The 26,531-nt window shown below is 38.2% G+C and overlaps 1 protein-coding gene and 1 long non-coding RNA gene across 2 annotated transcripts in view; both read left to right on the forward strand.

Moving 5' to 3' along the window:
* The window catches only part of LOC129720825 (muscle calcium channel subunit alpha-1), a 1,271,065-nt gene that overhangs the window by 1,051,172 nt on the left and 193,362 nt on the right, over positions 1-26,531 (forward strand). The gene's annotated exons all lie outside the window — the stretch shown is intronic.
* LOC129720828 (uncharacterized) lies at positions 17,227-17,786 on the forward strand. Its single transcript, XR_008727294.1, has 2 exons — positions 17,227-17,318; positions 17,379-17,786. It is a non-coding gene; the product is annotated as an uncharacterized LOC129720828 (long non-coding RNA).

The raw sequence follows: 26,531 nt of genomic DNA on the forward strand, positions 1-26,531 counted from the left end.
TGTATGGCCTGTATATTTGCATTTGTGGGCTTAATGCCGTTTTCATTAATGACATGACCCAAATATTCTATTTCTCTCTTTAGAAGTTGGAATTTCGATGGTCCAATTTTCAAATTATGTTCACGCAATGCTTGCAGTATCTTACGCAGATTAACATTGTGATCGGCGATTGTGTCGCCAAAAACTATAATATCATCGAGGTAGACAAATGCTTTTACATCCCCGATCTCAAACAAAACAGTATTCATTAGCTTTTGAAAAGTTGAAGGACTGTTCTTCAACCTCATTGGCATTCGCGTAAATTCAAAATGGCCTTTTGGCGTAGAAAAAGCCGTTTTTGCCGCATCACGGCGGTCTATTGGGACTTGATAGAAGCCCGATTTTAAATCGATGGAAGAAAAATATTTCGCTTTCCCCACATTATCCAATATCTCGTTGATAAGCGGTATCGGATATACAAAAGGTTTAGTCACCTCATTCAAAGCTCTAAAATCAACCACGATGCGATACTTTTTGTTGCCGTCGGCATCTGTTGTTTTTTGGTACGCATAGTACCGGTGCATTCCAAGGACTTGTGCTAGGTTTTATTATGCCTTGCGCCTTCATTTCTTCGATTTCTTTATTTATGTGCCTTTTCGTAGCCTCAGGAAATCGGTATTGCCGCTTCGAATTCTGAGTCAGATAAATGGGCTAAGTAATTTTCTGATACGTTCCATGCCTCTTGACTCCGGTGTCAACTTGTGCTCCAATAGGTCACATCCGAGCCTTGAGTCTAGGTTTACTTTGCGCATTAGTATGTTCTCTGAATTTAATACATTGTCTTCTGGTGTTTCGTCACGGCGGGTGAGGTGCTCTTCACAACTCATGTCGTTTGATTCAATTGATTTCTCTCCGTCTATAGTGAAAATGTCTCGCAATTCATTTTGTACTAGCACCCTATTTCGAGCTGCTAAATAAACATGCCGGCTAAGGACTTCTTCCTTTGGCACGCTCCATGGGCTCATATCGTCTGGACCTGTATTTTCATACTTTTTGAAAACGATGTAATCGAAATTATTTCCTACTTGTAGGGTATGCTTCTTCAAAAATTCAACGCCGATTATTCCGTCAGATGGCAAATCATTTAATATGTGAAATTCGGTCGGGATTAGAAAATCTCCGACGATTAAATCTAGGATGACGGTTCCTAAAGTCTTTACGACTTCACGTCCGATACCCTCAAAAGTATTAGTGTTTCGCGTGTTAATTGATACATTGAATCGTCTTACTACATGTGCACTTAACATATTCGCACGTGCGCCCGTATCTAGGATAAAGTTTAATGTTTGCTGCACATTTTGCCGTGCCAGCAATGTAATCATAAGGTGTCGGCTGACATCAAAATAAATTCGTTTAACCACACAGACACTATTGTCTCGTATGTGGTTACATGCTGTCTCCCAGTCGGAAATTTCTATGTTGCTGGGTTCATTGGTACATCTCCGCCAGTCAACATTCTCGCATATTTCTGCGAAATCATCATTAAAATATTCTTTCGCGAATGGATCCATGATACCATGACTTTGTAGTCCGGTGTCAATCTTATTAAAATTACTTATTCCTAATGCTCTTTGGGGCGCTCGGTTTGCATTGCTGACGAGGCCCCCACTATTTAGTTTTTTGGTTGCTGGTGTTGATTATAATATTGGCCTGACTGATTATAACCGCCATTGTAGCCGTGACTGTTAGTATGGTAATTATTGCTACCAGATGTTCCTGCTCTGGGACCATTCACATTGTTGCTATTATTATGTTCCCGATTTGATGCGTATCCTGGCTCGTATCGCCAATCCTGTGACGCGCGATTGTTAACTATCCCGTTCCACGGTGGCGACCCGCGTGTGTTGCGGTTCCACCCATTATTTTGTCTTTGATTGTCTCGAGAATAGTTGTTGTTTCTCTGATTATTTTGGTCGTAATTGTCATACCTCGGGCTGTCTCTATTTTGATTTCTGTTATTTCTATTTGCCGGTGGCGGTCCTGGAAAATTTTCTGAATTTTGTCTCCAAGAACGCTCATTATTTTCAAAATTTTGTCGCCCACCGTTATCGCGAGCATTTGTTGCGTAATTAGCCCCTTGATAATTTTCGCGGCGAAAATTATTGTCTCGCCGTTGATTGTTATTGTTCTGGCTATTGAAATTGTTTTGATAAGGTCTATTACCATTCGAATTTTCTCTTTGGCGAGCGTTATTGTTCGGCGGGCTAGATTGCCACCGTCTTCCTTGCGCGCCTTGCTGCCGCTCGAGTAAATCGAGACCACGCATTCTGTTTTCTACGTCAGCGAGCTGCTCACATTCCTCGCACTGTTCTTCTAAAAATTCCATAAGTCCATCCAAGCTCAAATTTCGCTTGCCACGGGCCATCTGTTTCAAGTGATTATTTCTTAAACCTCCTATGAAGTGCAATCGGAGACTTTTTTCCATGGCGGAGTTACCTCCACCGTTTTCATATACATCTAATAATTCTTTTATATCTGAAGCGCGTCTTTTGTATGAGTTAAATTCTTCGTTTGGCTCCTGTCGTAACGTCTCAATTTGCTTTATCACAACTTCTATCGCCTGCACAGTCCCGAATTCTTTTATCAGATTTCGCTTGACTGCTGGCCAGGTTACTGCCCTAATTCGTGGCAATGCTGCTGCAGCCTTGCCTTTTCATTTTAATAAAACTACATATATTACTGCAGGCTGAGGTTCATTCTCGGGAATCTTGTCTGCGAAATGTTGAACGTGGTAGAGGAACGCCTCTAGCTCGTCCTTAGACCCATTAAATTCGGGGATGCATTGCAATGCATCGGCTTTTGGAAATTCATAAGCCATATCGTCTGGGATGTTTTCGCCAAATTTGAGTTTTCTAAGTGTCTCCTCAAATTCTCGACTCGCTTCTAGAAAGCTTTGTTTTAGTACTTGTAATTGTTCCTGAGCTGCTGTCTCGTTTGGGTCCTCGTCACTGCTATCTGACCCGCTGTCAAAATTTCCTAAACTATTTCTTACGTAAATTAATCTTTGCTGTTCTCTGCCTTCTCTGTCTCGCCAAATCGTGTTGACGATAGCACTTGGTTGGTGCGTGAACTGCTTACCGAACTTGGTGCTCTTAATTCTGCGTTAATGAAAGCTGACGGTACGGTTCTTTGAATCCGTGATTGACTAAGGGTGAGAAAATCAGTATCAGTGACTGAATTTGATCTCCTTTGCAATCCTTTGTAAAATCGGTTCCTACGCACGGCGTCAAATGCCGGTTCAGTAAACCTAATCTCACGTCCGCGCAATTGAATCACTCGGTCGGTCATTAATAATGTTATGGTTAATAGCGCATCTGTTTGCTATTATAGTTGTTATTGTAAAAAAAAAAGAAAATGAAACAAAATCACTCGGGAAAATTTCCTATGCCCCTTTGCCTTGCGGACCTGATTCACCAATATGCACGAAGTTCAATACACTCGAACGAGCGGAAACCCACTCAAAATGATATAGTATCCGTGCAATTAAAAGAAAATGCATATGAAAGCGAAATAACATTCGAACAAACGTTCTGGTATCCTAAAAAAAATTAAGAAACAAAAACAAAATGCATCTAGAATTTAAAATTTTTTCCTCAATATTCATGTTTCTGTTAAATTTGATTTATCGGTTATTTAGTTTTGTGTTAGTATTCGCGCCTATCTGTGATATTTTAGCGGGTCGCTTACGGATGATCCGGGCTTACCGCTGTGCTATTAGTACGGTTTATAAGATTCGACACTAACTGCAAGCGGTGTCGTTTTATTTAAAAAAAAGCAGTATAATATAATGTCAAAAAAAAGGGTTAGTATTAAATGCAAGCAATTAGTTTTTTAAAAGCAAGCTGCTAAATGTAATTGACTGAACAATCATGAAAAATATGAAAACTGCCGAAAAATCAATACCGCTGCCGCTGGCCAACCGCTGTTAGCAAACCAAAAAACAAGAAAAATTGAATCTGCCGTGCGGGTTTAATAAAATTATTTAATATTAGTGTTTCAAATGTTTCATAAATAATCTGAAAATCATGAAAAACATTCACGGCCGTACAACGTTACAACAGCTGACACTGCATAAACGTAGGTACACTTGCACTTGCCGTACGGCGGGTGTTTTGTTGGTTTAGTTTATTCACCGCTACCGTTGGTGAAAAATAACACCTTCGCTCGCGGCGCTGGTACCGCGCTGCGAGGAATAATTCTACGAAATATGCCAACAAACACTCGTCGGAATGTTCGCGCGTAAGATTTCTCTAACATGCCACGGACAAGAAGGCTGCTAGTGATAAATTCAAACCAAGCAAAAGCAAAACGTTTAAAGTACTCATCAAATTAGCTGCGTCATCTTTTTGTCACTTAGGAATGTCACTCAGTTTATAATTTTTTTATTTGTTTGTTCGTTAAGAAACCACTGATCACTATTATTCAAACACAGAACACTCAACGCGCACACATAATAACAATTGATTAAATAACTGATTGTTGATTGAATAACTGAAATAACTAATTGTTGAACAACTGATAATAAACGTAATTGGCTCCGTAAAACATTAATTTGTATTGTGCCGTGTCAAATAAATGTTATGTGAACTGAGATTAACTTCAGAGAGTGGTTACATCCCACTTCTGACACCATAAAATGCAAAGACTTAGCTTTGCCAGGGACTTGTGATAAGCACGAAGAGTCCCTGTAAGTGCAGGGAATTAAAACATCCGCACTGATCCTACTTTGGAAATCGAATGTTTTATTAATTAACTTCAAACTTAATTCTACCCTACCAAAAAGAGTCGGAGAGAAACAATTCTCTTGTCCGATTCTTCGTCCTGTCCTTGTTAATCCTAACACTTTTAATTAGTTAGTTATGCATTTGTGTCTTCCGTCTCGCTCAATTTACTCGCGGACAGGCGTCACTTACTCAATCGAAAATCGTTCGGTATTCATTATTATTATTATTATTATTTTAGGTTATTTGCCATGTGGCCGTCATCGTTTCGTTCTCATCGAAAACGGAGCGTCGCATTTCGACTTCGAATGCTATAGAAAAAAAATAATAAAGTATCGTTCTCTTGAAATTAGTAGAATTGCTGAGTGCGTTAAGAAATGCTTATTAATCATACATGCGCGGCTATTATTTCAGAACCTGTCTGTGAAAACGGAATGTCGCGAATTATTCCTAATTCAAGAAACATGCATGGACAAGAATATTCCTGTCCATGGGAATGTAATGCAAGAGTTTATGAGAATCAAAAATGCTTATTAATTTCTTGGAAGGCCTGTTCACTCCCTTCCAAAAGAAGGAGGAGTGTCCAAACATTTTGGACATATTTTCTACTACTAAAATATTTACCTGCCAAATTCGGTTCCATTTAGTTGATTAGTTCTCGAGATGTGCAGAAATTTGTGTTTTATTTGCATAAAACCCCTCCCTTTCAGAAAAGGGAGGAGCGTCCAACTATTATGGACATATTTGTTACCCCTTAAAACATCCACATGCCAAATTAGACAGGCAGTCAGAACGGACTGCTTTTTATATGTATAGATTACAACATCAAGATTTTAGAACCTAAAGATTGAATATACATTTATTGGATTGAAGCGTTCATGTAAATCTATTTAAACATATGAAAGTTTATTATTATTATAAAATATTTGTATTCTGATTATTTTAAAAGATATAGAGGATGATTTTGAATCATAAAGCTCTTGGTAGTTAACATTCTAAGGACATCAGTTTTTGAGTTATTTTGAAATTTAGGCTCGAAAAATCATTAATATTTAGGAAAACACACGTTTTTCTTAATTTGTCCGTGGTTCTCCAGCAAAACCCATACGTTCATTAGAATGCTTGATCAGAACTATATAATTCATTCTTTGACAACAAGACGATAGGACGAACGGTTCTCAAAGAGTTAAAATGTTTATTTGTTTATTTGTGATTAAATTCACCTGACACTAAGTCTTAATGAATTGAAAACCTTAACTTAATTACAGCAAAGTCGAACTAATTAGTCTATTTTTGAATCGATGGATAGGTTCGTTAAATAAAAATAAGTCTTCAACCAGTGAAAAGGCACGAATGCACGCGGCGACTTATAATCATAAGATGTTAGAAGAAATCTAGGCACAAGTAACGAATCGTTGCGCAACGTTCTCTGCGGTGCTCGCAAATCAAGCAGCGAAAGCAGCCAAGGTAAGTCGATTTCTCCGTTGAGAAGGTTTTCAATAAGAATCGCTTGCTGAATTGATCGTCGTCGTTGCAGCGTATCTAAGCCCAGGAGTAGACATCGGTCAGGATACGAAGGAAGTTCCGATGGATTGTGCCATGGTAAATCTTTTAGGGCCAGTTTGAGGAAACGTTTCTGTATGCGCTCGATTCTTATACTCCACGAGGTTTTTTGTGGACACCATACTACAGCAGCAGTTTCCAAAAGAGGACGAACTAGAGCATAATATAGTGCCTTAAAACAGTGGGGATCGGAAAAATCCTTAGCTATTTTCGAGATAAATCCTATCTGACGACTCGCTTTGGAAATAACCGCTGAGCGATGAAGGTCAAACGTCAATTTCGTATCTAGCAGGATACCAAGGTCGTTTACCTGATCTACTCTCGTGAGTGTAACGCCATCTATTTCGTACGCAAGCTCAATAGGCTTGGAGATGCGATGAAATGTAATTACTACACATTTGCCAATACTTAGAGTTAGCTTATTTCGTTGACACCAACTAGCAAAAATATTGAGTAATAATTGTAGACGTTCACAGTCCTCCACGGAACGCACAACGAAATAAAGTTTCAGGTCATCCGCATAAATCAGTTTACAGTTATTCTCGAGCAATAGGGCGGCATCGTTAAAAAATAGTAGGAAAAGCAGTGGACCCAGGTTGCTTCCTTTAGAAATCCCTGACGCGTTAGTAAGAGGTATCGAAGTGCAGGAATCAATTTTAACTCGCAGTGCTCTATCCGAAAAGTACGTTTTAAACCACGAAACTAGTTTACTTGAGGCACCGAGTCGAGAGAGTTTACAGAGCAATATTCGATGGTCAATCTTGTTAAAAGCGGCTTTCAAGTCGGTATATATCACATCCATTTGAGCCTTCATTTCCATGGTCGCAATACAGGTGGAAGTGAATTGCAGTAAATTACTAGCCACCGATTGGCCGGGCATAAAACCATGCTGATCAAAAACGATGTAATTTTAAGTTCGCTCTAACAGTATGCCGCACACAATAATCTCGAAAAGTTTTGATGCAGCAGAGAGACTTATTATTCCACGGTAGTTTGACACGTTTCTACGATCGCCATTTTTGTATACAGGAAACATGTAGGACTGCTTCCACAAAAGTGGAAACTTTCCTTCGTTGAACGAACGGTTGAAAATACAGCACAGTGGATCTACTAATGCAGCTATACAACGGGTCAAAACCACAGCTGGAGCTCCATCTGGACCAGGTGAATAGGAGCACTTCAATTTCTTCGCTGCTTCAACAACCATTTCATTAGTAATGACGAAAGATCGTAAATCGACCAAATCAGCTGGGACGTCAGAGGCAGCGTACTCGGCATCCTGCTGAGATGTACAACCTGAGTTGAAGACCGAAGCATAATGTCTAGCAAAAAGGTTACATGTGGTTGCAGCAGTCGAGGCGGTTTCTTCGTCGAGAAAAACACTCGATGGGCTCGAAGAAGTATTCCGTTTGGCATTTACAAAGTTCCAAAAACCTTTGGGATTGCGGCGAAGACTCGATTGAATTCTCAGGACGCACGACTTATAGAGTGCAGCGTCAACTCGACGGTAAGCGTTACTGGCTACCTGAAAATTCTACTTGTTCGAGTGTTCGATGGCGCCGCAATCTTCGTTGACATGCGTTACGCTCACGTTTTAGTTTACGTAATCCCGGTGTGCTCCACGCAGGCGAAGCTGCAGCACGTTTGGTTGGTACATTTGTCAGCAGCCACGAGCATATTTCGTCACTAAACTTATCAGCCATATCATCAACGTCACTAGAAGCAAAAAGCAGATTACAATTCACCGTTGACAGGTACGCAAGTAAAGCAGCAAAATTGATTCTACGGTAATTAAGCGTTCGCTCAACATTGGCAACAATCGGTGAGACACCATCAGTGACGGCGGGCAAAGACATCTCTAACGGTGGGTGGTGACTGTCGATAGGTAAAAGCGGAACGGGGCAAACATTGACACTTAACTTTTGCTAAAAAGTGCAGAAAACCAAATCAAGTGTACGATTCAGGCGGTTGCGTACGAGATTTACCTGGCTTAAATTCATGAAATCCATGCCATCAAGTAGAATACTACTTGATTGAGGAAGTTGGTTTCCATTACTGCAATTAATACCGTCAATGCCACTCATCCATTGCATGCGTGGTTGATTGTAGTCACCACAAACGAGAATCGTATCTTCTAGAGTAGAATTCGATCTAATTTCGTCGATAGTTGCTGAGTTGTCATTCATAGTGCAGATGTCGCTGCTCCCGTCTGGCGGAACATACACTGCACAAATATGCAGCTTTTTGCCTTTGACGACGGAAGACACACAAATCTGTTCCAAGCTTTGTTCGTTAGTTGTACATATAGTTTTACTAGTATAACATTGAGCAACAGCAACAAGCACACCTCCAAGACGAGATTTACAACTATTTTGAGGGCTACGATCACACCGGAACACATTGTATGCAGTACCCAAAAGCCGAAGGTCGTTAATGTCATTGTTTAGTCCAGTTTCCGTCAAAATGGTGACATCGTAAGTACATTCACTAGAAGCCAGGAACAAGTCGTCAATTTTAGTACGTAGGCCGCGGATGTTCTGATAGAAAATCCAAATGGCATCCTTGTCGTCGGGAGAAGTACGCTGCAACGTGCAACAATTTAGTGTTGGGTCGCGGAGGCTCCCACCATCCGTATAATATCGCAGAAAGGCAAAATTGTCGGCGTTCTGTGCAGGATGTGTCATAGTTGGAGCTGCAGCTTACTGGGTGGAGTTTTTTGACTGGTCGATGAATTCTCTGAATCTAATTCCAATCGGCCAAGTAGCGGCATCTAAAGATTCGTCCTTTAAAGCTGGATCCAGGCCAATTTTTAAGGAAATGAATGTCATATTTGAAACATCCATTTCCTTTGGAACAAGACGAATGATTTCCACTAGGTCGGTCAAATCCAAACATCTTCCGATAATTTTATTCACGTCATTATTTGTAATCATTGGTTGAAAGCCGGATAAATAAAGCCAGAACTTTGGCGGCGCAGCAGCAGCAATGAACGAGACCGAGAGATCACTGATGTCGATTGATTTCGTGCCACGATCACTGGTAGGTAATAATATCTGCTAAGGCTCCTTACGACGACGTTTAGCTCCTACTTTGGGCCACTGAATAATTTTCGGTTCACCTCCAACAGTTGAACAATCGGTTTTGCACACAAAATCATCTACTTTTTTATTTAAAGCCTCAACCAAACCAGAAAGCTGGTGCACTTGCTTCGTCAGGGTGTCGGAGTCGGAAGGCGGCGAAGAACAATTTTGCGTATATCAGCAATGTACGAACGGATACTTCTGCCGTTCAGTTCAACTCGGCAGTCCGGACAAATAAAAAATGCTTTGCCCTGCGTAAAGATATCTTTACACGAGCGTTGATTGAAACCACAGCACTGAGGACGAATATGATAAAATGTTTCACAGAAGCCGCAACAAACTGGCTCCAAATCGTGAACATCCAATTTTCATTCACTGTATATTTTGTTGTTATCCATTGTTGCTTTCCACTTCTCGTCTTTCGTTGGCGCGAAAAATGAACAATAAGGGTGTATAGTAGAGATGGTCGGGTATGGGAAATTTGTTACCCGTACCCGACCCGTACCCGACTCATCGAGAATTTTCAAACCCGTACCCGACCCGAACCCGAAGTCGGGTTTGTTTGAAATACCCGTACCCGACCCGAACCCGAAAAAGTTTGTTTTCAACTACCCGTACCCGAAAGAAAAATACCCCGAAATTACCAGTACCCGACCCGTCCTGGATTTTTACCTGTAACCTCGTACATTTTATGCACTGATTGTCATATGTGGTTTCTCGAGATGATGGCCAGAGTTGGGCTAGACCCGAGTGTTCACGTGAACGAATGTCAACGAACCAGAGTTCCAGGCGATGTATTGTTGCTCCCAGAATCCAGCGTAGCATCTGTCACTGAGAACGTCCGCTCGTCTGATGTTGAAAAATTTGATCATTTTTATCACGCAGCAAAATATCTATTCATAACAGTGTACGGATAATTTGGGTTCCGTTAGTTACCTCATATTAAAATTGATCAGGGATTTCAATTATTTATTTTGTATGCATACGTATGATTCATATAAACTACTGAAAATTTTTATTTTGTTAATTTACCCTACTAGCACAACTCGCACAACAATGGTGAAAAATGCATGTCTGGTAGAGTTAAGAATTAAGCGACGAGTTTTATGTGCACATCGTAGCAATCAGGAATCTAAAATTCAGTATAACACAGATATTTCTGTACATGCGGCATCCCTGGTCACCGTGCAAATCAAGACCTGGGAGGGAGAAACGAATACTACACTAAAAAATTATTGAAACAGATGACACCACATTCGTCGTTACTATTTGCTTTACTTATGATGAAGTTATAGTATCATAATAAGTATTTTTCGAATAAGTCCACGGTCGAGCAAAATGCAATCATTCTTCTATAGAACTCAATGATACCGTTGACGATGCAACTTCGTGCTGCTTCATATCCGTTTCTCCCTCCCAGACCAAGACTATGCTAAAACACCTAGGCTTGAAAAGTTAATAATTAAATTCTCATAATGCACGAAACTCGAATTACCCGTACCCGACCCTTACCCGACCAGTTGAGAATTTTTCAAACCCGTACCCGACCCGAACCCGAAGCCTTGGTTTTTAAATTACCCGTACCCGACCCGAACCCGAGAAATATTTTTTGGCGTTACCCGAAACCCGACCCGAACCCGTCGGGTACGGGTATCGGGTAAAAATACCCGTGCCAGACCATCTCTAGTGTATAGATGTATCTTAGCAGTTAACGTTCGTAAAAAATCTCTCAAAACCACTCGGAACAGAACTAGATAGACAGTATTTTAGAGCTTATTGAAAGAAGGTACTACTACGCGACTGATTGACACCCTTTAAGTGAAATAACAAGTAAAATAAACTGATAAATATCGACATAAACGCACAGCACACAGACGACGTTGAATGACGTACACACTGCTTGAGTGATATTGAGTAGCAAATATCAGAACTCAATATGATTATTCAGGTGCCGCGAAATACGCTGTGCCGGGGACAACAAAATTCTGTACGTGTCGGTAGAAGCAGATAGCAAGGTATATAAATTTGGTGCATTGTACAGATAAAATGCAATATTTATTTTTGAGCTTCACACTTTGCTTTTTTCTGTTTTATTTAAATAACTAAATATAGCGTTCATTAAGCAGACAGTATGTGCAGTAGGGAAAGCGAAAAATAAGCGAACTGGAAATATGATACAGATTTGGAAAAATATACCGCATCCCGACGGGACTTGAACCCGCAATCTCCCTGTCTCCGGTATGGTGTTTTGACCAATTAAACTACGGGGAACGGTGGTACTGTTCCATAATCTATATCGTATCACATTCCACTGCCGACTTATTCTATTGCTAATCCCTAACTACACACACTGCTGTGCAAGCGTTATTCATAGACTGAAAGAAATGTCTCATCACACACAGAAGAGTCAGCTGATGCTGATACTGCACATACTGTCTACTTAATGAACTTGTGTGTTAACGGATAAAAGCCGTTGTTAAAAATAGAAATTTAGTTCAAATAAATATAGCGAATTTAAGAAACAAAAGAAAACTAAAATGCTTCATACAGATCTTTGAATAGGTAGTTAAACGAGCTGTACTGATGATTATATTTTGCTAGTTAAATGAATTTAGTTCAATATGACAAGCCGAGTTGCATCCCGCGGGGATAGTTTAGAGGAAAACCAAGTTCATTTCATCTTGATATTAGAGTTCCCACATTTGTATGTTATTTGTATTTTTCAATAAGATTTTTTTTTCACAATAGCAGCTTCAAAATCTTGCCTTACTTGTAACTGAGCAACACAATGCAAACATTAATTGCTGAGGCTAATGTTTTTTCTTCATTCGAGTCCGATTTATTCTTGAAGATAACAGAAATATGACCTTTAAATATAACATCTTCTTTGTTCTTTGGTATCTTGAAATTGATTTAATTTTTTTCTGATTCTGTTTACTGATAGAATGTTTAAATTGACCTGAATTGAATGTTAAAATGCTCAAAAAATTCTATGTCAACGTTGAATTTTCTGTGAATATAAATTTTTGACTGAAAAATGTAATTCTTTATCGTTATTTTTTCCACGAATTTGTAACTGCAGGAAAACATTTTTATGTGACATCTTTGCCGCAGTGGTCGGTGAATGAGCTATCTTTCCCAAGACAAATAAAAATGGAAGGAAGTTTAATCTTTACTAAATCAATTACTCAATTTAGATCTATATAGAAGGTATCCTTTTCGCGTATTGAAGAGAATTGACTGTAACGGAATGGAAGGTATTCATCAATGTTGAAAAGATTATTTTTTCTTCTAAGCTTGCTGCAAATAAATAATCAAAATTCAGACTCCGTTCGATTTGGCAACACGCCATAATTTTTACTGTTGCCAAAATTGAACCATGCAAAAATGAACGGTTCTCTTTTCACGACTATTTTTTTGCTATTTAAGTGGCCAAAGACGACCTTAACAGTTGATATGGCCACCAGTGAACTAGTTTTAGTTCCAAGTCGTTTGTGGTATCACTTGATGACTTCAGGCTGACGACCTAGATACTTGATATTACCACCCAAGAAATTAGAAGCATAGCTTTGATCATGATCAGGAACAGGAACCATTTTACCGATTCCGGTCATCCGCTTCGGTAACATAAAGAACCAAAATACTTTTCTTCTGGTGGATGTTGATCTTAAATTGGCAAAAAATTCAAGCAAGCTAAAAAATAGGATAAATGTGTGTCAAAATCGAAATAAAACGAGCTCAAATCAAACAGAACCTCAAAAGGAAATATAAAACTATTGAAGTGTCTTGGATACCATTCTCCTACTTTTTCACTCTAAATAACCCATTTCTGATACTTTACGAACTAATTTCATTTTTGCCATGTGACTTACATTTTAAGCTTAGTAAAGCGGGCAATGTATGCAGTTTTTCGAGAATGCGAAAATGAACGGGAATAGAATGTGTGACTTTTTTAGGCTTAGAACAAAATTTTTCCTCGTCCAGACGGGGCTCGAACCCGCAATCTCCGTTGTCTCCGGCAAGGTGGTTTGGCCAATTAAACTACTGGTCTCATCGTGGCGTGCTGGGATACGGGAACACAATAGTAGAGGGTGATTCGACTTTGGCTTAGAATGAGTTATACCTTTCCCAGTAGTTTAATTGGCCAAAACACCTTGCCGGAGACAACGGAGATTGAGAGTTCGAGTCCCGTCTGGACGAGGGAAAAAAATTTTCTTAGCCCAAAAAGTCACATATTCTATTCCCGTTCATTTTCGCATTCTCGAAAAACTGCATACATTGCCCGCTTTACATTTTTGTTAGCCAAAAGTATAACTATACCGATCATTTTGGAAGTAACATGGAATAAATATGTTTTTAATATATGATGTGGATTTTTTTTTATTCCTGGTATAATCAAAACATCACTGTACTCATTGTTTTAGGTTTTCTATATGCAAACCTCATCATAAAAAGAAGAAAATTGGTTACAAAGCTAATCAAACAACTTCTGTGTATTTTCCTTCCTTTTTCATCCCATCCCGCTCTAATCTCCTATGCTTTTCATTCCCTGTCAACTCTTGTCGCCGGGCATGTCGCGCTCCGTGCGACCCCACGTTGCTCAATCTAGCTCACTTGACTGCCATCCGGTCTTCGCGGCGTCCGTCCAGCAACACTAGTCCGCCACCGCTCCCAGCTACCAATCCTCAAGCCGCTCCACTCCTTCCTGTGCCGACTTGCACGTTTCCGAACAGTCCGTTCGAATCCGATGCCGCCGAAATTCGGAACACCGCGCCACAGAACAAAAACAGAAGAAAAGTAAAAGGAAAAAGAAAGCCCTGTGCACAAATCACCACGGGAGTACAGGTGTCTTCTAATCCATTTGTGATTTTTGTTACCTCTCTGGAGGGCCTTCCTTGATTTTCTCTCTTTAATGCCTCAGCGGGACTTTGTCCGTTGTTGGCTTGATCGTTCGACGGCTCTTCTGCAACGAGGACGATGGCTTCAATATGGCGTGGCTATGTGAGGTTGCAATTTGTTCTTACCCACAAGTAACTCCGTCCGTGGTTGACTCGCGATGTGCACCCGACGACTTCTCACACAAAAAGAACGAAAATTTCTCGATCGAGTTGACTGTCTCCTGTTTGACAGTTCGTTTTTATTCCTCATGAGCCGTGCTGCCTGTTTCTTGGCATTTTTTTTAGCAGCATCGCTTTGGTTAGAGACTGGCGGACTGTCAGCGGGTTGCTGATAAACAACAGCCTAGAAAGACCAAATACCATTCAATATGAGAATTTGTGGAACAGTATGATACCCAGAGGCCAAAAATCAACTACAGACGCCATTTTAAATTTTTGAATAGTCGTTTTCAGTTTCATTACCCAATGTGAGTTTTTCAGAAACCGGGATAATGCTTAGAGGTCGGGAATCAACTCCAAACTTCATTTTGAAATCCGATTTTGCGACTTGTGGTTTCTGGAAAACAACTTTAAATTGCCAAGGTGTATTCACTCTTTGGGTCCTAGAATATTGATGTTGTATTTGAAGTAATAATTAAAGTTTAAAATGTGAAAATTGACGTTATATTTGTGCTAAAAAAAAGGAATAAAAAAAAATTACTCATTTCAATATATTTTGATTAATCAATTTCGTTTCTTTCAATAACTTTTGAACCACGTATCAAATTGTTATGAAATTTGTTATTTGTACATTTGAGAGACAGCCCTTAGATATGTTCAAATAAGTCGTGTAATCTTTGAGACAATAGCCTTTCGTTGTTTTCAGAATTTAATACATTACGGTTGAAATATAAGTTCGATTATAACTAAATGAAATGACAATCAAACCTTTTACTTGACATTAAGATTGTTGAAAATAGTCCAACCATCTTTGGAAAAACGAATGAATTTGAAAAGTAATCGGAACATGGTTTTTTCCACAGCTTTTGAATCACATGCCTAATCATTATAAAATTCTTCACTCAACCCTTAATAAGTCCGTTAATTTGATACCAGTATTGTTTAAATAGGTCGTGTAGTTTGTGAAATAATGAAGTTTGGTGATTTCCACATTTTGATACGTTACAGACGAAGTTACAGTGAGGCAGCTAGACCTTTCATTTGACAATAATTTTGTAAAAATCGGTTCAGCCATCTCTCAGAAAAGTGAGTATTTTCCGGAATACGTTTCTTTTCATAGCTAGATTTCACATTTTTGAACATTACAGGCAAAGAAAAAATCCGACTGCAAAACAAATCAATAGAGTCTTATGGGGCAGCTAGACCTTCCATTTGGTACTGATTTCATGAAAATCGGTTAAGCCATCTCTGAGAAACATGAGTGAGATTAAACAGTCTCCAGAACACGTTTCTCACCATAACTTTTGAACCACAAGTTCAATCTTTATAAAATTCAAAAGTTAAGGGTTTTGTAGATAGCCCGTTCATTCAAAACCAATTCTGTTTAAATCGGTTGCGTAGGTTTTGAGATAACGATGTTTCGGGAATTTTACACTTTGACACATAACCTCCAAACTAAAAATCTGATTGCAATGAAATATTATAGGGTCTTTTGAAGCATCTAGACCTTTAACTTGCAAATAATTTTATGAAAATTGGTCCAGCCATCTCTGAGAAAAGTGAGAACAAAAATCTGCACATACACAGACACGCACACCCGCACCCACACACACACACACGCACACACAAATTATTGTCAAATGAAAGGTCTAGCTGCCTCACTGTAACTTCGTCTGTAACGTATCAAAATGTGGAAATCACCAAACTTCATTATTTCACAAACTACACGACCTATTTAAACAATACTGGTATCAAATTAACGGACTTATTAAGGGTTGACTGAAGAATTTTATAATGATTAGGCATGTGATTCAAAAGCTGTGGAAAAAACCATGTTCCGATTACTTTTCAAATTCATTCGTTTTTCCAAAGATGGTTGGACTATTTTCAACAATCTTAATGTCAAGTAAAAGGTTTGATTGTCATTTCATTTAGTTATAATCGAACTTATATTTCAACCGTAATGTATTAAATTCTGAAAACAACAAAAGGCTATTGCCTCAAAGATTACACGACTTATTTGAACATATCTAAGGGCTGTCTCTCAAATGTACAAATAACAAATTTCATAACAATTTGATACGTGGTTCAAAAGTTATTAAAAGAAACGAAATTGATTAATCAAAATATATCGAAATGAGTAATTTTTTTATTTCTTTTTTTTAGCACAAATATAACGTCAATTTTCACATTTTAAACTTCAATTATTACTTCAAATACAACATCAATATTCTAGGACCCAAAGAGTGAATACAGCTTGGCAATTTAAAGTTGTTTTTCAGAAACCACAAGTCGCAAAATCGGATTTCAAAATGAAGTTTGGAGTTGATTCCCGACCTCTAAGCATTATCCCGGTTTCTGAAAAACTCACATTGGGTAATGAAACTGAAAGTGACTATTCAAAAATTTAAAATGGCGTCTGTAGTTGATTTTTGGCCTCTGGGTATCATACTGTTCCACAAATTCTCATATTGAATGGTATTTGGTCTTTCTAGGCTGTTGTTCATCAGCAACCCGCTGACAGTCCGCCAGTCTCTAACCAAAGCGATGCTGCTAAAAAAATGCCAAGAAACAGGCAGCACGGCTCATGAGGAATAAAAACGAACTGTCAAACAGGAGACAGTCAACTCGATCGAGAAATTTTCGTTCTTTTTGTGTGAGAAGTCGTCGGGTGCACATCGCGAGTCAACCACGGACGGAGTTACTTGTGGGTAAGAACAAATTGCAACCTCACATAGCCACGCCATATTGAAGCCATCGTCCTCGTTGCAGAAGAGCCGTCGAACGATCAAGCCAACAACGGACAAAGTCCCGCTGAGGCATTAAAGAGAGAAAATCAAGGAAGGCCCTCCAGAGAGGTAACAAAAATCACAAATGGATTAGAAGACACCTGTACTCACGTGGTGATTTGTGCACAGGGCTTTCTTTTTCCTTTTTCTTTTCGCCTGTTTTTGTTCTGTGGCGCGGTGTTCCGAATTTCGGCGGCATCGGATACGAACGGACTGTTCGGAAACGTGCAAGTCGGCACAGGAAGGAGTGGAGCGGCTTGAGGATTGGTAGCTGGGAGCGGTGGCGGACTGGTGTTGCTGGACGGACGCCGCGAAGACCGGATGGCAGTCAAGTGAGCTAGATTAAGCAACGTGGGGTCGCACGGAGCGCGACATGCCCGGCGACAAGAGTTGACAGGGAATGAAAAGCATAGGAGATTAGAGCGGGATGGGATGAAAAAGGAAGGAAAATACACAGAAGTTGTTTGAGTAGCTTTGTAACCAATTTTCTTCTTTTTATGATGAGGTTTGCATATAGAAAACCTAAAACAATGAGTACAGTGATATTTTGATTATACCAGGAATAAAAAAAAATCCACATCATATAATAAAAACATATTTATTCCATGTTACTTCCAAAATGATCGGTATAGTTATACTTTTGGCTAACAAAAATGTAAAGCGGGCAATGTATGCAGTTTTTCGAGAATGCGAACTGGTCTCATCGTGGCGTGCTGGGATACGGGAACACAATAGTAGAGGGTGATTCGACTTTGGCTTAGAATGAGTAATACCTTTCCCAGTGGTTTAATTGGCCAAAACACCTTGCCGGAGACAACGGAGATTGCGGGTTCGAGTCCCGTCTGGACGAGGAAAAATTTTGTTCTAAGCCTAAAAAAGTCACACATTCTATTCCCGTTCATTTTCGCATTCTCGAAAAACTGCATACATTGCCCGCTTTACTAAGCTTAAAATGTAAGTCACATGGCAAAAATGAAATTAGTTCGTAAAGTATCAGAAATGGGTTATTTAGAGTGAAAAAGTAGGAGAATGGTATCCAAGACACGACCGCATGGTTGACGTAGAACTTCAATAGTTTTATATTTCCTTTTGAGGTTCTCTTCGATTTGAGTTCGTTTTATTTCGATTTTGGCACACATTAATCCTATTCTTTAGCTTGCTTGAATTTTTTACCAATTTAAGATCAACATCCACCAGAAGAAAAGTATTTTGGTTCTTTATGTTACCGAAGCGGATGACCGGAATCGGTAAAATGGTTCCTGTTCCTGATCATGATCAAAGCTATGCTTCTAATTTCTTGGGTGGTAATATCAGGTCAACAGCCAGAAGTAATATCTAGGTCAACAGCCAGAAGTCATCAAGTGATACCTCAAACGACTTGAAACTAAAACTAGTTCACTGGTGGCCATATCAACTGTCGTCTTTGGCCACTTAAATAGTAAAAAAATAGTCGTGAAAAGACAACCGTTCATTTTTGCATGGTTCAAATTTGGCAACAGTAAAAATTATGGCGTGTTGCCAAATCGAACGGAGTCTGAATTTTGATTATTTATTTGCAGCAAGCTTAGAAGAAAAAATAATCTTTTCAACATTGATGAATACCTTCCATTCTGTTACAGTAAATTTTCTTCAATACGCGAAAAGGATACCTTCTATATAGATCTAAATTGAGTACGATTTAGTAAAGATTAAACTTCCTTCCATTTTTATTTGTCTTGGGAAAGATAGCTCATTCACCAACCACTAAGCGGCAAAGATGTCACATAAAAATGTTTTCCTGCAGTTACAAGTTCGTGGAAAAAATAACGATAAAGAATTACATTCTTCAGTCAAAAATTTATATTCACAGAAAATTCAACGTTGACATAGAATTTTTTGAGCATTTTAACATTCAATTCAGGTCAATTTAAACATTCTATCAGTAAACAGAATCAGAAAAAAATTAAATCAATTTCAAGATACCAAAAAACAACGAAGATGTTATATTTAAAGGTCATATTTCTGTTATCTTCAAGAATAAATCGGACTCAAATGAAGAAAAAACATTAGCCTCAGCAATTAATGTTTGCATTGTGTTGTTCAATTACAAGTAAGGCAAGATTTTGAAGCTGCTATTGTGAAAAAAAATCTTATTGGAAAATACAAATAACATACAAATGTGGGAACTCTAATATCAAGATGAAATGAACTTGGTTTTCCTCTAAACTATCCCCGCGGGATGCAACTCGGCTTGTCATATTGAACTAAATTCATTTAACTAGCAAAATATAATCATCAGTACAGCTCGTTTAACTACCTATTCAAAGATCTGTATGAAGCATTTTAGTTTTCTTTTGTTTCTTAAATTCGCTATATTTATTCGAACTAAATTTCTATTTTTAACAACAGCTTTTATCCGTTAACACACAAGTTCATTAAGTAGACAGTATGTGCAGTATCAGCATCAGCTGACTCTTCTGTGTGTAATGAGACATTCCTTTCAGTCTATGAATAACGCTTGCACAGCAGTGTGTGTAGTTAGGGATGAGTAGGGACAGTGGTTGTTTTTTGCCGCGAATTACCACTGTCTCTAGGGATGAGCAATAGAATAAGTCGGCAGTGGAATGTGGTACGATATAGATTGTGGAACAGTACCACCGTCCCCCGTAGTTTAGTTGGTCAAAACACCATACCGGAGACAGGGAGATTGCGGGTTCAAGTCCCGTCGGGATGCGGTATATTTTTCCAAATCTGTATCATATTTCCAGTTCGCTTAGTTTTCGCTTTCCCTACTGCACATACTGTCTGCTTAATGAACGCTATATTCAGTTATTTAAATAAAACTGAAAAAAGCAAAGTGTAAAGCTCAAAAATAACAACGCATTTTATCTGTACAATGCACCAAATTTATATACCTTGCTATCTGCTTCTTCCGACACGTACAGAATTTTGTTGTCCCCGGCACAGCGTATTTCGCGGCACCTGAATAATCATATTGAGTTCTGATATTTGCTACTATACGAAACAGCAAGAGGAAGGTGACAATTTAAACGGTAATTCGATTGTGTTTCAGATCGCAAACGATACCTACACATTAACCCAACACGCCTCACTGTGCGTCGACAGCGGCAATGTAGTCTTCACTTGGCTTCGCTGCACTCAAATGAATATCGAGTTCTTCTGCACTGATAGCCGACAAGTGACCAGCGCTCTGTTCATACATTGCTCGGTGCAGTACTGTTGCCTGTGTCAGCATGTTTTCTTTCAAGACATCAGTTTTAATAACAATCTAACAGCAGAACGTAAAACTGTCTAATAATGGAAATGGTTAAGAACTTTTCGAAAAAGCTACACTTTCAAGACATCTAAATAGTTGAGGCTCATGGAAGTAAACATTATTTGACCTATTGGGACGGGGAGATTCTGTCAAAATTTTTTCAACACTGCTATACAGAATATCACAGCAGGCAGTTGGTGTTTACTCGTGAAGTCTGTGCCAGGCGTGCTCGCATGTAATTGGTACATTGTTCGTAAAAATTCGACCTTGAAACTTTTATGAAATTTTCACTGTTCAACTATGAATTGATAATAATAACTGAAGAATAACAAAATCGTCCATTATTTTTTCAATCCAACGACATATTGATTATTGTGATCCATCATGTGGTTACATCAGTATTACCGTTTGAAATCTTTCTTTCCGAGGTCACACCTTGGTTTTGAGTATCCTCAGAATGAATCTCGATATAGTGCGGTTAGACGTAGTCCTACGTCAAAATAAATCCAGCAGAAATGATCAAGGTGTATTTTTTTAACAAATAATAAGTTTGAAAGAGAAAGAGGGTTTTTTTATGACATCGATACTTTACAGAAACAGTTCCACCTTATATTTTATATACATCATAAGTAAATGATTCGTCATCTCTTGAAAGCAGCTTCGTTTGTATCTTATTTTCTGAAATCGGAACAAAAGAGTGATACTTTTGTGTGCCAGCTATTATTTTAGGTTTTGTGAAAACATTGCTCCCTTCTGTTACTCCTTGTTCATATTCTTCATATTATATTCGACTGCAGGACATTTGTGATGAATTAACATTACTTTGTGATTAGACCAATCATACAATTCTTTTGCGCTTGTAATGGGATGTTCATGTTCTTAAGCTAAATTTGCATTTCTTGTCATTCCACAATGGTCCAGAAACCGAATTTAGGGAGAAAGGGGGGTCTAGAGCTCTATAGCAACATTTTAGAGATAAACTTTCTTCTACAAAAATGTTACATATGATAAAGCGCTCCAGTGAAAAATTATCAAAAATTAGGGTGACCAACATTTTCGATGCAATTAAGTATCTAATTTTTTTATCTTTGTAGATAGAAGAAAAATTTGTTCTGCAATGTTATAGCTCCATGATTTTAAGTAACTTTGTAGAAAAAAGAGGAACTTTTAGAAATATGTTATTTTTTAAATTTGAGTAAATTCAATTTTAAAACAAGACGAATATTTCAATAATTTTATACATTATGCATTCAAAAGCACCTAGATTTATCTTTTGGTATTTTTTCTTATAATTAGACGTAATTACCTTTAATTTGACCCAAAAAGATCGAAAATCGATCAACTGGTTCAAAAGTTATGAATTTTTTTAAATAAAATTCATCGAATATAGCCGTTTTTTATGGTCACCCTATTTCGGAGCTGGTCCCCTTAACAACCCAATGAAACAATACGGGTTTGATTATTTTCAACATAGATGCATAGATGCATTTATTTATTTCGTCGAACAAATGTAGACTACAGTTATAATAATACAATGTTTTCTTATATTCTATACATTATTTCTAGTAGTTAGTCGTTTTTTTATTTGATTTCTGCCCATGGAATCATGCATCTCAAAGAGAAAGAGTTTCCTTCCCTCTTAACAACTGCGAGCTTGCATTCAATGTGCATCACACCATCTGCTGTAGAGAGAGCGCAGAGTAATAGTTTCTCTGACGAAAAAACGCTCCTAATTTGACAGAGCAAAAATCCAGTGAAACTCTTGTAAATTGCTCATCCGCGCACGTAAAAAAAATGAAATAAATTGCTCGGCGACCAACTGAGCATTGCGTTACCGTTCTCATCGCTCTGGGGTGCGGCAAAAACAGTATAAAATCGAGCTTTCTGCAGAATACGCACCCATGGTGAGTTGTGAATCTTCCTAAAATATTAAATTCGAAAACGGTTAGGATGTGGCTTCAATGTGAACCTAAATGTTTTGATATTTGGCCAACTTCTTTTCTAGTAAGGGAGAATCCAACGAAAATTACTCCCTCTTAAACTGAGAGAGCAAATAAATGTTTATCCCTAACACGTGATGATAAAGAGTGAAAAGGAACTCTGCGACTGAAATACTCTACGCCTAAATGTGGATAATTACTCACTCTGTGCGAGAGAAAGACTAGTTCTCCAAGGGGTTTGGGAGGTAGAAAAAGAAATTTGGGCAAAAATCAAGAGAACGGAAGAAGCCTGACTGTTAAGTTTCATCACACGAAATCCCATTTCGAAAATCACAAAAATTCCAGAGTTATGAGTAGAAGTGCCTTTGCTGCACAAATCGAAACTCCTCCGTAAAGTTAGTAACAATAAGGTTTTAACTTGGACAACGTGAGCACGTAATATGTGCATAATAGACCTAAAGGTGTTAAATAAGGATTGGTACCGTAAACTGGGGTGACTTTGATCACTTTTTTTATTGTATCTCAAATATTTTCAGAATATAATGAAAACAATATTCTTTGATATTTTTAAAATAAGTACTGGCATGCATTGAAAAAGATTCAGTCACTACTTCAAAAGTTTAGCAACAATTTTGCTGTTTTTAAATATGCAATAAAAATTTTACTTTCACACACTTTGCTACATTCACTAAATTGAACAGCCTTAAACGACTTAAACGAGTTTATAAATATGGAAAGCAATTTGGGGGCCATTCACATTCTACGTGAACAGTTTATAATGGCGAATGTCCAAGATTCATACAAAATATTTAGAATATATATGAATGATTATTCACTGAGAGAGAAGGTGGTCTAAAATCGTCAAAAACTAATCCACGAGGAATATGACTTATGAAATTGTCCAAATTTGCATGTTACTTCACGTCTTGGGTTTTTGTTAAGAAGAAATATGTAATACGCTGTGGAGAAAATTGGGACTCAACATTGCCTTCGAGGAAAAACTTGCAAAAATAACAATGAAATGTATTGTTATGAAATTTGTTCATCCTAAGAACTTATCTGGGAACAAAATAAAACACTTTACGTATTGCAACTTGTTGTTTTGAATCTGCTTGAACCGATTTTTTGTATGCAACGAAAATCGCCAAAAATACACTTTATTTTCAAATAATATTTTAGCATGAAAAACACTCTTTAAATAGCAGGAAATGCATGAATAGTAGCAATGCGAACATATATCCACACAATCAGTGAAGATTACAACAAATCCCAAGCACTACGAGCGCTTTTTTACCACATTTTCAGAAAAGAGGTATAGTGATCAAAGTCACCCCGGTGTTAAAAGTCACCCCAGTTTACGGTAATCTTAAACTTCAAAGTTTTCAGGAAAATCGAAACATAAATTTTTGACGCAAATTTTCAAACGCGTTTTTCTCGAAACTATGTTTTCTGAGTTGTGCCAGTGTTACACGAAACCGACGATATGAATATAAATTAACACATATACATGCAAATAACATCAAATTTAGAGAACGAAAATTATGCAAACTGGAAATATGATACAGATTTGGAAAAATATACCGCATCCCGACGGGACTTGAACCCGCAATCTCCCTGTCTCCGGCATGGTGTTTTGACCAATTAAACTACGGGGGACGGTGGTAATGTTCCACAATCTATATCGTACCACATTCCGCTGCCGCCTTATTCTATTGCTCATCCCTAACTACACACACTGCTGTGCAAGCGTTATTTATAGACTGAAAGGAATGTCTCATCACACACAGAAGAGTCAGCTGATGCTGATAACTCTTATATAGACCTGTGTGATCGAGACCAAAGTCAGTCTGCGTCGTGCTTGCAAGTGCGACACAACTAGTTAGTTTAACGACAACAATCAGGCCAGAAATCATCCTCAGACGCCATTTTGAATTTCTAGACAGTGGCTTCCGGTTTCTACCAGTCTAAAAAGAACAAACATTACCCAATGTGAGTTTTTCAGTACCCGGGATGATGCTCAGAGACCAGGAATCAACTTCATACTTCATTTTGAAATCCGAATTTGCGACACCTGTTTCCTTTAAATAAGTCGTGTAATCTTTGAAAGAAGAGATTTTTAATATTTTTATAATTTAACACATAATGCATAAAATAAAAGTCCGATTACACTGGTCAACACAAGTGTTGCCCCGAAGGTTAAACTAAGAAAAAATGAAAAATTATCGCTTTTCCTGTGAATTTTTTTCTTTCTAGGGCAACTATTATGAGCTTTAGAGCAGCATTTTTTTTCGATTTTGTCAACCAGTGTTATAATCAAATTAAATGGGTACCAATAAAGCAACTGAACCTTCAATTTAAACTAAGATTGTCCATCTTCCATCTTTGGTAAAACGAGTTAATTTAAAAAGTTTTCTGAACACGTTTCTTTTCATAACCTTCGAACTACATGTTCAATCATCATAAAATTCGTTATTTAGGGGTTTTAAAGACAGTCCGTTCATTTGGTACCTATTTTGTTCAAATCGGTTGTGTAGTTTCTGAGATAATGGAGTTTCATAACTTTTACATTTTGATACATAACAGACAAAGTTACAGTATTATAATAAAATTCAATAGGGTTTTTATCAGGCAACTAGACCTTTATATTGCAACTTATTTTGTGAAAATCGGTTCATCCATCTCTGACAAAAGTGGGTGATTTCAAACAGTCTTAGAAACATGTTTCTTGTCATAGCCTGATTTCACATTATTATACATAACGGACAAAGTTAAAGTCCAATAACAATAAAATTCAATAGGGTTATATAAGGCAACAAGACCTTCCATATGACACTAATTTTGTGAAAATCGGTCCAGCCATCTCTGAGAAAAGTGAGTGAGTTTAAACAGTGTTTGAAACACGTTTCTTTGCATAACTTTTGAACTACATGTCCAATCATTATAAAATTATTTTACAAATGGTTACAAGCCCGTTCTTTTGATTGGTACAAGCCCGTTCTTTCGATATCAATTTTGTTCCAATCAGTTGTGTAGTTTCTGAGATAATGAAGTTTTGTGATTGTCACATTTTGATACATAACCTCGAAACTAAAAAACCTATTACAATAAAATTCAATAGGGTCTTATGGGGCAACTAGACCTTTCATTTGCAAATTGGTTTCATGAAAATCGGTCTAGCCATCTCTGAGAAAATCGAGTGAGATTGGGAAACCGTTACACACACACACACATACAGAAAATGCCCAGCTCGTCGAACTAAGTCGATTGATATACGAGATTGGACCCCTTGGAGCACTTTTATACCTTTGGTTTTTCAGTGATTGCTATACCTTTCTAGGAGAAAGGCAAAACTGTTTTCAAAATCTAAATGGCTTGGGCATGAACGATCTGAGCGACACCGTTGCTAAATGCGATATAGTTATACAGAATCTCTTCTCGGGGTTGAGTGAGGGGCTAATCAGTTCGCTTTTGCCACACATTCAATCTTCTATCAAAGAAACTATCGCTACTGAGATTGGGATTTTTAAATCTTCTTTTGCGGTTTCGAGTGCAAGCACTGATGTGGTTTTCGCTACATCCAGCAATAGCGCTGCTAGAGCTATCTACGCTAGCGCAGTTCGTTCTACAAAACCTTTTCCACTCAGTATAACTAAGCGTAAAGCCACAATAATCGGAGCGATCAGACGCATGCTGCAATTTTGGAAGTTAACCCTTTATCCTTCGACTTTTTTATGAAAACACGTAGAGTGAATATCGGCTGGGACCGTTGTCCCATTGTCGAAGTTGTAGACGTGTTGCGATGCTACAACTGCTCTGAATACGGTCATATATCAGCTAAGTGCAGCAAACCGGTATGCTGTCCTAAATGCGCCAAAAATCATGCTGTCGACAAGTGTGAGTCAGAATCGCAGAAGTGTGTCAACTGCCAACTTTTCAACAAAAAGCGTAATCTGCCTGCCGAGAGTGAGCTTGATGATAACCACGCCTCCTGGAGTTCTATATGCCCCCTCTATAATAAACAAGTGAACAGGTCGAAACAAAGAATCGATTATTCGACATAGCAATCAGCTTCTTCAACCAGTTTTG

Source organism: Wyeomyia smithii, chromosome 2, assembly GCF_029784165.1.
Source record: "Wyeomyia smithii strain HCP4-BCI-WySm-NY-G18 chromosome 2, ASM2978416v1, whole genome shotgun sequence".
Taxonomy (NCBI): Eukaryota; Metazoa; Arthropoda; class Insecta; order Diptera; family Culicidae; genus Wyeomyia; species Wyeomyia smithii.